The sequence below is a fragment of the Dysidea avara genome, chromosome 10 (assembly GCF_963678975.1).
Source record: "Dysidea avara chromosome 10, odDysAvar1.4, whole genome shotgun sequence".
Classification (NCBI taxonomy): Eukaryota; Metazoa; Porifera; class Demospongiae; order Dictyoceratida; family Dysideidae; genus Dysidea; species Dysidea avara.
Window position 1 is genome coordinate 27,657,512 of NC_089281.1, and position 13,495 is coordinate 27,671,006.

Here is a 13,495-nt window from a genome sequence, read left to right on the forward strand (position 1 = left end):
AGTGTTCCATATGCCTGACCCTGGCTAATTTTTTTGGGCCCACTTTCATTATTTTTATAAAATTAAAGGCATAGACAGTAGAGGGCAAACTAATTCTCATGATTCTAGTTGGAGTCAAGTTAGGTTTTGGGCTCAGTTTTACCACTATTTATTATATTGTCTTGCATTTAAAGTAGTCAAAAATTCAGGGAGCTAGCAGCAGTAGCACAGTGGATAGGAATCTGTAGTGGCCGACACTGGTATCACTCAAGTCAAGTAGAAGCCGTTTAAGATCGAATTGTAAGTCACGAGATCTAAGTCAATTGCGTCACAGACCTTTTTTCATTAGAAGAAACCATCATAACATATGTCCTCCTCTCCATACAGCTGTGAAGGAAGATGTTTGACTTAATTGTTTCTTTTGTGTGTGCGTACGTGCGTGCGTGCGTGCGTGCGTGCGTGTGCAAAACCGTTTGCAAAAGTTAAGAGAACAAGTCACTCCAGTTTGTATGTGCCAGCGACGTAAATTTAATAGAGCAGGCAGGGCATCTGATGAAGTTCGTAACACACAGAGAGCTGGCCTGGATGAAAGCCAGTTCCACAACTTTGATTCGGCTTCCATGGACAGTGCCAGAGTAGCACTGTTTTCAAATTTACACTGAGTGTCCAGCTTCTCTTGGCAAAGTTTTGTTTCTTTAGAAATGGCAAGGCGTTTGCTAGCAATATAATATATAGAGCTTGCGAGCTGTTGGGATAGTGTCAAGTTGTGCTGTGGCTTGACAGAGTATCTCCTGATGAGAACTATTAATCTGAAGGAGGTCAGCTAGAGGAATTAGATCTAGCTGCAATGTATGCTAACTCCTGTATCAGTGGGTCTGATGATTTAGAGATGTTAGCAAGTAAGCTAAGCTTACACTGCCTTGAAATTGAGGACACACTGGGACAACAGACACCTGGATTACATGAGTGGCACTGTGAGGCAAACATAGCCAGCGTTTCAGGAATTTAGTGGCTAGATTTTCCATTTTAGTGATAGTTGATGGTCCAATACTATCTACAGTGAGGTGGAATCGGATGATTGAGAGAACGTAATTCCTATATAATGAATGAGATCCCATTTCTGTAATCTGCATTTACCTTGTAAGGTCCTGGGTGTCTGCATGTATAGCTGATGAGTTAATATACTCTGCAAAGTGTTGTTTCCTTGGATAAGGCAAGACTTTTCTGCAAGCCATATGTATAAAGTTTGCAAGCTGTCAGTAAGTTGCCAGCGCTCTGGCTTGACTGATGAGTAGCTAACTATCTCCTGATGAGCACAGGGCCGTCCAGAGAAATTAAGGGGCTAGGGCAAAGAGTTAAAGTGGGACCCCCCAGGGGCAAGGAGGTCTCCACAAAACTTCACCCAAGCTGTAAGTCAAAGACCAAAAAAAAAAAAAAAGGTCATTACATGCTGACAATGACAATAGCTACCCCTCACCAACTATATCTCCTTACTTATAAGCTTGCTACACAGCTCCCCCCCGTGGGCGGCCCTGGATGAATGGTGGTATTAATTTGAAGCTTAAGGAGTTCAGAGGAGAGATCCAACTGTAATGCTAGTTCCTGTATCAGCAGGTCTGAGGATTTAGATATGTTGGCAAGTAAATGAGAAGCTTAAAAATCCTGTCGGCCGATTCTGAAATTCTATGAAAATTCCTGAAATCTTGAATTCTCTCATTTAGTCAGGTTCACTATGTCAAAAAATACACTTTCGTTCAAGGGGATTAGCAAACCTATATATTTTTGGAAAGCTTATAACATGAGGAATCTGAAAATCAATGTTTACATTTGCACAAATTCCTGCAAAGTCAGCATTTTTTAATTTCAATTAAGTGACAGCTAATAAAATAAGAAAATTCTAACATGCCTATCAAGTTTAATTTGATATTTGATATAAAATTTAATAAATGAACTCAACAAATTCTCTAGTGACATTTTTACACCTCTATTCATTAGAGGTGAGACAGTTAATCATGAATAATTAAAAGTTTTTACAAAAGGAATAGACTACTATACTGCAATAATTCAGGAATAATATATAGTGAACAAATATTCTGGATTATTTGGGTATAACTGGTGCAAAGTATAACCAGTGCAAAGTATAATTTGACTTCTACTAAAAAAAATTCAAACCTAAAAAAGCTGAAAATTTAGATACTCTAATAAAGCAGTCACTTATAAGCAGTCAACTTTTGAGCCCATTTTTTTTTGCTAATGTGCTTACGTATGTTTAGCATAATAAGTAGCACTAGATGAATTTTGAATTTTAAATTACAGTAATTGAAATTAGCTCTCCCCTAAAAGGGAAGTTTCCTTTTCACAGAAACAATTGGCAACAGTGAATATACTCTAATCACCAAGAGCAATTTTATGCACCAGATAGACATGCACCAACAAGTTAAAATTGATGCACAATCTTTGAAAATTATAAGATCCACTGTTACCTAACTGTTAATCCAATGAAAATTTGCTTTCCAGTGACAGAAGGATTGCATATCACGCATCTTTAAATAAACCAAATATTGCCATTGTCGATGGAGTGATTCTTATCCAGAAGATGATAAAAATAAACAAGGACATTTGGCACAGTAATAAAATATCTAGCCAACATGTTTTTAATGACAGGCTTACAAGTAACTGCTCCATGCTAAAATGCTAGTGCTATTGCCTTGCATAGTTTTGTGATACAGATGAAGATTTAAACATACAAATAGAAGGAAAAATGAAACTTTTGAAGTTGGATTAGGGATCAAAAAGTAGGGAATTGCTATATAAGAAGTTGTGAAAGAAGAGTGAAAGAAAAGAGGTTGCCTATACATCTGCATATATACTAGTGGACATTTAATCCCTATACTTCATTCAGTCTATAACCACAACTGAATTAGGGATTAAATGTCCACTGCAGCATATATGCAACCTCTCTTTTTTCACTACTGTATTAGACTGAAGTATGGGGATTAAATGTAGGACTGTTTTTGTAACATAATTATGACCGGTGAACCCACACATATACTGCATCAAAAGGAAGAAGGAAACCTGACAAAATATATGTCTGGTCGCATGCCCCAGCTATCAATTATGAAGCAAAAATGGAGGTAGCCATTACACTTCATGTTCAGCTATGCATTTTCCATTGCACAGCATTGCAAACAAAGAACAGCATGAGAAGTGTCTCAACTATCAATCATATTGCTATGGAAAATACTGGCGATAAGCTTACACAGCCACAGTTAAGCCATATCACGCTATATAGTATGAATTGACGCCTGGTATTGTCAGCAAAGAGAACTAGAACACAAAGATAAAGGTAAGCCCATGATACATGTATTGTATGTCTGCGGTTGGCAAAATCAAGTCCATATGTCAAGTTATACTTGGCTGTCAGTCAGTCAGTCAGCGTAAAATTCTGTTAAATAGAAATGCTATAGAAGGAGTTAGGGGTTAGTCTGAAGACATTTTTGGGCTTGGCTGTGCCTAACCAATGCTGCTAAGCTGTCATGAAGAGAAATTGAGACTGGTTTTAGGGTGATACTTTGAACTGGAAAGCTCCTGCATGATCTCTAATATATAGTACTATCGCACTGTATAATGCATCGAAAATGACAACAGTAACAGTGCTGATGATTGTTAGGCTCATATCTTTGAATTGACTGTATTAGATATTAATACATATATGTATATGTAGTATTATGTACATAGATACATAACTGTGATGTTTTTATACATAGCTATACCCTACATCTCAACGTTAATAATTCACTTTGTTTCATGCAATAACTATCTGCCAAATTAAGTTTCTTAGCACTTTAGAGGCTATCAATGGATTCAATATGGGTATGAGAACATAGAAATAGTGTTTGTTGCAAATAAGAGGCTGACATATGGAGAAATTTGCACCATATGGACTGCTATTTTCAAACTGCTAATTGACTAACATGTAGGTATCCGTATAAATGTAAGCATTGATTTTCACTGATTTCCATGCTCTCAACTTTCTAATAATAATTATGTAGGCCCATAAATTTTGAGCAAAGTTATCTTTGACATAATTAGCTGTGTCAATGCATGCCACCAACTGGTGCAAAAGTGCTCTTGGATTTAGTCGGGGTGAAATCATAGTTGCCAATTGCTAATTTTCAAAGTTACCTTTTAAAGGAGAATGTTTTATGCAAATTACAGTTATTCTTTCAAACCTAGTATTAGCTAATCTCCTGAAATTTATGCCTAACATAAGCACACTAGCTAGGATTTTCACAAAAGTGATTGCTACATTAGAAATAATTATGGACTCAAAGTTGACTGCTTTATTGGAATTTATGACTGCTCTATTAGAGTAACTCAATCTTTTGTGCTGTTGAACTGTTTAAGTGGTATCCAAACTTATACTTTGCACCAGTTATACATAGATCTCATCCATTTAATCTGCTCAATTCTCTTTGCTAAAAATTATTCCTGAGTTATTGCAGCATAATGGATGCTCTTCTATTGTTTGTAAAAATTTCTAACTATTCATGATTAATTATCACCTCTAATGAATAGGGATGTGGAAAATGTCACCAGAGAATCTGTTGAGTTCATTATGAACTTTTATGTTAAATTAAAATTGATATACCAGGAATTTTTACTTTATTAGCTACTGTTTTGAAATTTTAAAAATGCTGACCTTGCAGAAATCCATGCAAATGTAAACATTGATTTTCAGATTCCTCATGCTCTATGCTTTCCAAAAATGTATAGGTTTGCTAATCCCCATAAAATTTGAACAAAAGTACATAGTGAACCTGACTAATTCCAGGAATGTCTATTCCCGAAATTTTTATTTTTTATGGTGTCAAATACAGTGCACACACATATATGATAGCTGCATACAAATACATGATATACAGTTAGTAACACGTCGCTGGAGTAAATGACGAAGGGAAGACCATCCTTCAAGAGTACCTCTTTTTCTCAAAATCAATGGGATGGTGGCAAGGAATTGTACCCAAAAACTGTTAATAAATAAGTCCAGTGAATTGGTCGCTGCAGTGACAAACTGTCATCTGTGACATGGTAGAAGGAATAAGCGTGGGTAACAGAAGTAAGAACAGGACAAAAATTCTGAAGAGGTCCCCAACATCGTGAATGCAACAATCTACATAACAGGCCAATAGAGCTGGCATTATGACGAGAGGCCAGTGAAAAAAGGTGGTATCACACGACTTCTCAGCATCGAGTCTAATTTAAGTAGATGAGTGGCAGAAGCTCCCATAAAGATAATGTTTCCATACTCACATACTAGCCTAATAAAAGATTTAAAAGCAATAGTAAGACCACTCTGACCAAGATAATCTTTAACACAATTTTATGTGTGGTTTTTAACGTAATTTTCAGTTTCTATGGTCATTTTGAAGGTGAAATCTTTCCAAAAAACTACAAAATGGAAAATCTTGCTACCAAATACCTAAAATGCTGGCTATGTTTACCTTGCAGTGCCACTCATGTCATCTTGAATTACCCAGCCAGGTGGTGTATCCTCAGTTTCAAGACAGTGTAAGCTCAGTTTACTTCAAGGTTTACTTGTGAGGGGTCAGCAACCAACCAACTAGCACCCAATATCACCTACGAGATTTCAGACATTCTGAAATGTTTCACAGAGATTTCCAGCACAACACAGTATTAGCTTGACTGGCCTGTTTGTTCTGCCGGTCACACGTACACTGGCCCCATGTATCCTTCATCTTATTATCTGTCCTGAGCTTTCTCATGCCAACAACCGTCACTAATTTCCAGTGATGCCAAATCATCCTTAAGAACATCCCTCCACCTCTTCTTTGGCCCATGAAAAGGACGTGTCTTAGGCAGCCATGCAAACAAACACATTTGAGGGATGCGATGATTAGGCATCCGTGCCAAGTGACCCAGCTATTCCAAGCGTATTTTCCTGAGTTTAGTATCAACAGTCTCTAGATCGCCCCACGTCGCTCTCACTGCACCTGATGAGATTCTCTGCTCCCATTGCTGCTGGTTAGTGATACCTAACACTGACCTCACACATCTATGATGAAAACTGTTCAACTTCCTCAGCTGCCACAAAGAGGTGTCCAACACTCACTGCCATACAACAGGACTGACAGGACACACGCCCTATACACATGTCTCTTAGTAATAGTCAAGTGGGAATTCTTAAACACAGCTTGTCGTAAAGCCCCAAAAGCTTTAGAAGCATTGGCTACACGTCTCTCAACCTCTGCACTAGTCCTCCCATTACCCGAAATCAATGATCCTAGATAAGGGAACTGTTCAACCCATTCAATTAGACCATCACCCACAACAAGATGAGCCACTGTGTTACCAATCACCATAAACTTGGTCTTTGGGAAACTCACTGTCAACCCCAGAGAACTTGCCACCTCTACATAAATTCTGATAGCAGCACACACAGCATCTCTTGAGCGAGCCAGCAATACAACATCATCAGCAAACTCTCCCTTCTGCAGCAGCACTTCGTTGGCATTCCCGGTCGACCTACGGAACAACCGATTGTCCTACTTATACAATAGTAATTTACCCACATCGGCAATCTCATTAACTTTTTCCACCCACTTTTCAGCAATGATACAGGCATAAAGGTTAAATAAAGTAGGGGCCATTGTGCACCCTTGACGTAGACCATTTGTGACCTCAAACTCCTCTAACAGCTCCCCATCCACTTTCACACTAGCATTCATATTATTATTGAATGACTTCACAAGCTCTACCAACGTCTCAGGTACTCCTAACTTCAACAAGGCCAACCGCAGTGCTTCTTGTGGGACAGAATCATATGCCTTATGAAGGTCCACAAAAATTAGGTACTGCATTGTATCATGTTCTATTGTTTTCTTAACTAGTTCTATTGTTTTCTTAACTAGTTGTCTAACCATAAAAATCATATCAATACAACTACGACCTTTCCTAAACCCACACTGTGACTCAGGTAACACCTTCTCAGCCTGTCAGTCACCTTGTCCTACTTGCCATCATGTGTTGAATGGTTGTCTTGTGGCCTTACAACAAGGTAGGTATACCTACTGTCATGATGCTGTGTTGTCATACCTGATGGCTGAACTGCAAGCTTGTCTAGACAATGTTGAAATATTTGCTGATTTGGATGGCAAATGTGCATCAGATTCACCTCCTGCACAATTCCACCTGCTTTACCAGTATGCCCATACTGGCCTGATATTGTTGTGTATAATGAAGAACTGAAAACTGTCTCATTACTGCTTGGAGCTCACCTGCCCATTTAATTATCATACTGACCTTACTGCTGCGCATCAGCGTACTGAAAGAAGGAAAGCCTGAATACCAACAGATAGATGCTAGGCTTGATCGCTAGGGCTTCATGAGTCAGTACTACACTGTTGAAATTGGCCATTACCTTAATGAGACCATTATGGCAATGAAACACATTTCAAATCAAATTTTCTCCCACTCCAAAACAACATCTGATAGAGCAGCAGGAATTGCTATCACCATGTCCCAGAGAATATTCTTTGCTCGCAGCAACCCAACTTGGACTAATTAACTTCTTTTTTTTGTATCCATCGTTGCCATGCCTACTTTGACTTTGGTATTTGTGGTCACATGTGACCAAGGAATCATACATATGTATTATTTACCATTTCATCTCATTTGATGGTTTCAAAAAAAAATGATTGAAAGAACATAATTCCTGTAAATCCATACTTTGTATTCAGTTCTTACTGGTAAACTATCAGCTTTCTGTAGAAGATCAGATAAGTAGTTTTGCCAGCAGCAGATTTTGTGGAGTGAGCTGAAACTCCAATCAACTTCCCCAAAACTCCAGCCAAAACCTGCTTTTGTCGGCAAAAGAAAGGTATTGATTATTACAACACTGATGGCTCGAGTCGCGCTTTTTGTACTGATGTGTGTCTGCCAGGTGTGGTATATGGGTGTTACTAAAAGAGGAATAGGAAATCAGGAAACTGGAAATAGGAAATGACAAAATAGGAATCTATAGTGCATATATATTCATCAAATTGGCAGTATGGGAGTAGTGAAGGTGCAAGCCGTGGACATATATAAACAAGAGTAAGCCATCAATGTTAATGGTTTCAGTCAAAAGGTCACCAAATTCATGCCAAGTCCACGGTCCGAAACTTTGAACCAGCATACTGAGCTACTCAACTTTGCTAGGAGTAGAGTGACAATAGAATGTCTATTGCTGCAGACTGTACAAAACCTCATTCTTCAGACATGTGCCGGATCATTCAGTAGATCACCTCAGATTGGATTTGTATATATATTAATGTCACGAGTTCTCCTGTCGTATAGCCATGGCAATTCAAGTTCAACTATATATATACTGGATCAAACAAGAATTCTTTTGTTTCAAAGTTTGACACTAATCAATCAGCCTGGCCTGATAGTAGCTTGAACAGAGTGAAATCTCACTAGCTACACACTGGTACTTGGTTCTTTCAAAAAGAAAATAAATCATTTTCAATAATGTGTTCCAAGAAAGCTGATCCAGTTTTAGTTGTTAAGAATATGGTGATTCCTGATATTATGATGTCAAGCTAGGCACCAATCTATATGCTCAACACTCTATGCCACCAGTACTATCATGACTGTATACTGTATAGTGGGCTAAGTAATTTATAGCATTACACCTTGCAATGCTTGCAGTAGTATATACATGTTAAAGGCATTAAATTATTTTGTGATCATGATATACTTCAATATGTCATTTTGTCAGTAATCATGTTTCTATTACTTAAAAGTATGGGTGTATATTTTCTCAGTAGATAGCTCCATTGCCATGATCATTTTCATATATTCTAATAAAGTAGTCATTTCAAATCAGTTAACTACTTGACTACCCTATTAGAGTGCCAGTTTGATTATACAGGGGCTGAATTGATCTTTCTCTGTGAGAATTACTTTGGAAATTAGCTAAACTACAAGCATTTGTATGCTTAAATTAATGCTTCTCCACCAGTTCAACATTTAGAGCAATTAGCTGTTGTATGTCCCAATCTACAGCATCTTAGTCTACGGGGTAATTATTGTTGTTTAGTGAGTTTAAAAGGTCTTTGTATGATTGCTCACTGTTGTCATAATCTTCGTGGACTAAATCTGGCATTAATATCAATTGCTGCAGTAGAGAATCAACTACAATCGTGGAAGATATTAAGTGATATGAAGTTGACATACCTTCTTCTAGAAGCATGTCTCTTCCATCCTACTATCTCTACAGTAATTCATATGAAGAGCTTATAGTACAGGCATTTTATCAAGAATATTGGGTCAACCTCACACTAATTGCAACAAAAGCAAACTCAACAGATTTTGTTTCCTTATTATGTCCTCAATGACAGAAAAAAAATCCTAAGGAATCCTCATGGGGGAACAGTGTGAAAATCACTGAATTAAAAACCCACTTTTTTGCTCCTTAATGGTTTGATGTTTTTATTGTGTTTATAGTCATATCTCAGCTAGGATACTTATTTTATCAAAGCTTAATATTCCATTAAAAAGCTCTCGCAAAGACGAATCTTTTGGTGCTAAAATTATCACCTTAGGAAAATGTGTTAACGAGTTATAATATATCCTGGATTTGCTTATTCTTTGTAATGCTTTGCAACTGTAACTACTGTAGTAATGCCTTTATGCATGTTTTTGTATGCATACAGAGTAGTATAGTGAGCTTGAGAGTTTTCAACCAGTTATGTTGTGGATGTGTGAAATATCGCGAGAATGATCCACCTGAGGTACAATATTGTATGGTATATAAGGCAAAGTAGTTGTAGTGGTTTTTTAATGCTGGTGATAACTTGAGAAGAGTACTTACTAACTAACTAACTGAACAAGGCTTGAACCAGACTTTGTCAATCTTGACATTAGGTGCTGAAACCTGGGAATAAACCAGGGACCTTTAGATAAAGGTAAGTTGATTATTCAGTGTTTCACCTCACTCAAATATTCTCAATTCTTCTTTCAGCAATGTATGTACAACCTGTATTGTGTGCCATCTGCAAGACTTCTACAGACACAGGTGTCCCATCTTCTATTCTAACAGCAAAGGGTAGTTCAACCATCAACCAGGTCAGTATTGCCTGGACCAACAGCTATGCTTGTGGATGTAGTACATCAGCAATGTGGCCGCAAATACTGTAACCCACACCAATAGCAAAAGACACCAACCAAGAGGAGCCATTGCCAAGCACATCAAGCAATGGCAGACCTGTACTTCGGTCATCTGAGGAGGGATTTTCAGTCATCTTTGGTCATCTGAGGAGAGATTCAGATCGATCCACTGCTCCTCTTCAGAGACTTACTACTGTCATGCAATCATAAGATGATCTGGAGTTAGCCTCCAAGCATGAGCTGTGCAACTATCCACCTGCTCTGTTTGATTCCTCTCTTTTGCTTCATGAAGCAGACAAGCCAGCACTTGCTGATGCAATATGAAAGTGGTGTTAATGGCATGCAGTATATATTCCCTGGATGGTGGAGCACTTCTACAATGCATCCCATGATCTCGCGGTTCTAGATATGGGGACATCTGCCACCAGTACACAGAATATGTAGCACAAAAGTACAAAGATGCCACAGTTGTATTTGATGGCTATGAAAATATGAACACAAAAGATATGACACATCAGAGGCAGTCAAATGGAAACGCTGGTGCAAATGTGACAGCTGCTGCTAATATCACCATCACAATGAAGAAGGACCAGTTTTTAGCAGCAATTTATTTTCATGCTGAGTACAGAACTGGAGAAAAGCAACTGTAAAACTTACCATGCACCAGGAGATGCTGATCTTTTGATTGTTCAGAAGGCTGTTCAATCTGCTACCACCAGTACCACTGTGCTAGTTGGTGAAGACATGACCTCATTGTTCTGCTCTGCTACCATGCAAGTCTCGACTCCCATGGCCTCTTCTGAGCCAAAGAAAAGCTTCACGTCTAGAACATCAGGCCACAAAAAAAAAAAAAAAAAAGCTTGGTCAAGACATCTGCTACAACATCCTCTTCATCCATGCTATTCTTGGGTGTGATGACATAACATTACGTCTCTACATGGGAGTGGAAAGGGGACATCCCTTAGCAAGTTCAAAGCAAGCAGTATGTTCCATGAGCAGGCAAAGGTGATTCAGCCTCCACACATAATGTGAAAGATGCAGGAGAGAAAGTTCTAGAACTAGTCTACAATGGAATGTTAACTGACACACTAGATTCCCTCTGACATAAACGGTTCTGTGAAAAGGTGGCTTCAAAAACATCCCATGTAAAACCACACTCCTTACCACCAACTTCAGTAGCAGCAAAGTACCACATCCTTTGTATGTACCTTCAAGTTCAAGAATGGAATGGATCAGCTTCAGAACTTCATTCCAGAGACTGGGGATGGCAGGAGTGTGAAGAGAAGGGTTTGTGCCACTTCAAACATTTGTACCTTTTGCTCCCGAACATCTGCTACGGGTGATCAGATGCATCTGCCAGAACACTAAGATTCTTATGCAAGAAGCACAACTTTGAGTGCACTCCCACTTGTGGTAACTGCAAGGGAACTGGCTGCACTACATATCTCATGACAATGATATCATACAAGGGCATTTGCTACAGTCCCTTTGATATCACCTGTATCTTATAACTCATTAACACATTTTCCCTAAGGTGATAATTTTAGTACCAAAAGATTCATCTTTGCGAGAGCTTTTTAATGGTATAATATAAGTAGTGTCCTAGCTGAGATATCACTATAAACACTGTGAAAATATCAAACCGTTAAGGAGCAAAAAGGTGGATTTTTATTTCAGTGATTTTCACACTGTTCCCCCACGAGGATTCCTTAGGACTTTTTTTCTGTGATTGAGGACATAATAAGGAAACAAAATCTGTTGAGTTTGCTTTTGTTGCAATTAGTGTGAGGTTGACTCACATAATGACTGTACTATTATTTGAGAAGTGCTCTAGCTTACAAGCATTGCAGTTAGATAATTGTTATATTTATGAAGTTGATATAAGTATGAAATTTGGTGGTCACTTTTGTCCTATTTCCCAGTGCTGAAGTACAAGATGCCTTTGAGTCTACTGTTCTCCAAGATGTCATCAGCAGTTGTGAAGAGCTTATATGTTTATCATGCATCTCTGTACGAGCTTCACTATCATCTATGTACCACTCCACTTTGCAGCAGTTATGTATTGCAGATCAGGTTGATCTTCCTGATGAATTCATGGAAACAATTTCAGCTCATGGTGGATTAGTACATGTAGTCTTTTCATGAAATCGGCAACTGTTAAAGGAGTCACCAGTCTTGTGAAGAACTCTCCAGAGCTGATGACACTGATAATTCTTACAGTTTATTCTATACATGATGAAGATGGCTCAAAGATTGAATCAAAAGATATTCGAAGAAAATGCTCCCAAATAGAAAATTGTTTGCTGTTGGAGACTGCAGACTGTTACAAGACTACAATGAAAGCCGTATGTTGTTGCTTAAGTTTTTGTATGGCACAGACCTCTTACCTTTGTGGCTATAACATAAAGGCTAAGTAAAACTGCATGTAGTATAAAATAATATTATTATAGTCTTTCACTAATCATATTGTATGTTGCACATAATCACTTATACATTTGCAAGTATCCATGTGAAACCTTCATATATTTTGTATTAGCATGCACTGAATACTAGTCTTGAAAGACAGGTGGTTGTGTGGTTCACAAGGTAAATTGACTTGAATATCCGATATATATCAGATGGAAGCACTCTAATAGAGTAGTCATGTAATAAGTCATTGATTAATAAAATTAATTGAATCTTGGATGGAGGACTGCACTCGCAGTGAAACTGGCTTAAGTTAGCCATTCATACTCACTATATATGTATTATTATTTTAGGTTTTCATTTTCCCACCAAAAATACCAACGAAAACCAGTCTTGCTTTTCTTTCATAATACATCAGTTATGATTATTAATTAAACCCTCTTATGATACAGAGCAACTTGAAATGTTTCAATAATCGTTTTTTAACAGAATTTTCTACTGACTGACATCTAATGCCTTCACCTTCATGATGGCTAATGCTACAGGCTTGAATTGTTTTGTTTTTTTATATGTACAGTTACATGTTACTTTGATCCAAAACACTTGCCTTTTGCAATTTGTACAATGCATGAGCATAAACTTGGTATACCTTTGTCCTCATCATTTGTGTCCTATTTCTTTTTGTCACAGAGCAAGTTGTTGATTATTGGGTCACACAACAAAGGCTTTGGTGATGTCATGTAAACATACTGACAGCCTCTGACAGATACCTTGGGAACCTTTCAATGGTTAAATTCCTTCCTATTTCAATCTGATGTTTACAACAGCTAGCCTTATCACACTTACAGTTAGTCTTGTGGCCATAACTAGTGCTCTTTAAAGCTCCTTCTCATGCTGCTGCAATCTACAATAAACCCTCAAATAAAAATTATATTTT